General features: G+C 44.3%; 1 protein-coding gene across 20 annotated transcripts in view; it reads right to left on the bottom strand.

The window, feature by feature from the left end:
- Positions 1-348, bottom strand: part of ADPGK (ADP dependent glucokinase) — a 36466-nt gene that overhangs the window by 9033 nt on the left and 27085 nt on the right. The gene's annotated exons all lie outside the window — the stretch shown is intronic.

Here is a 348-nt window from a genome sequence, read left to right on the forward strand (position 1 = left end):
CAACCGGGTGACCTCATTTGTGGAATAAAATTCTCTCCCATTACTGAACTGTTACGTGAATAGGACAGCCTTTTCAATATGAGAATTAAAGAGCATCCCAACTGAGAGACTTCAGGGGAAGGGGCTCTGCAGCTTTTCCAAAACCTTTTTCTTCAACTCCAACCAGGGCCTCCCTCTGGCTATTCTTTCTAGAAGCCATTTCTTATCTGTTCTTGTTCCTCAACTCCAATAAGCCATTGTTTTTGCCACACCATTCAAGGCCAGGCTAGCAGACTCAAAACCACTGAACAATGAAGACTGCACTGAGATTTAAAGGAAAGTCCCCAGAGACTGTCAACACTGCTTCAC

The sequence above is a fragment of the Macaca mulatta genome, chromosome 7 (genome assembly GCF_049350105.2).
Source record: "Macaca mulatta isolate MMU2019108-1 chromosome 7, T2T-MMU8v2.0, whole genome shotgun sequence".
Classification (NCBI taxonomy): domain Eukaryota; kingdom Metazoa; phylum Chordata; class Mammalia; order Primates; family Cercopithecidae; genus Macaca; species Macaca mulatta.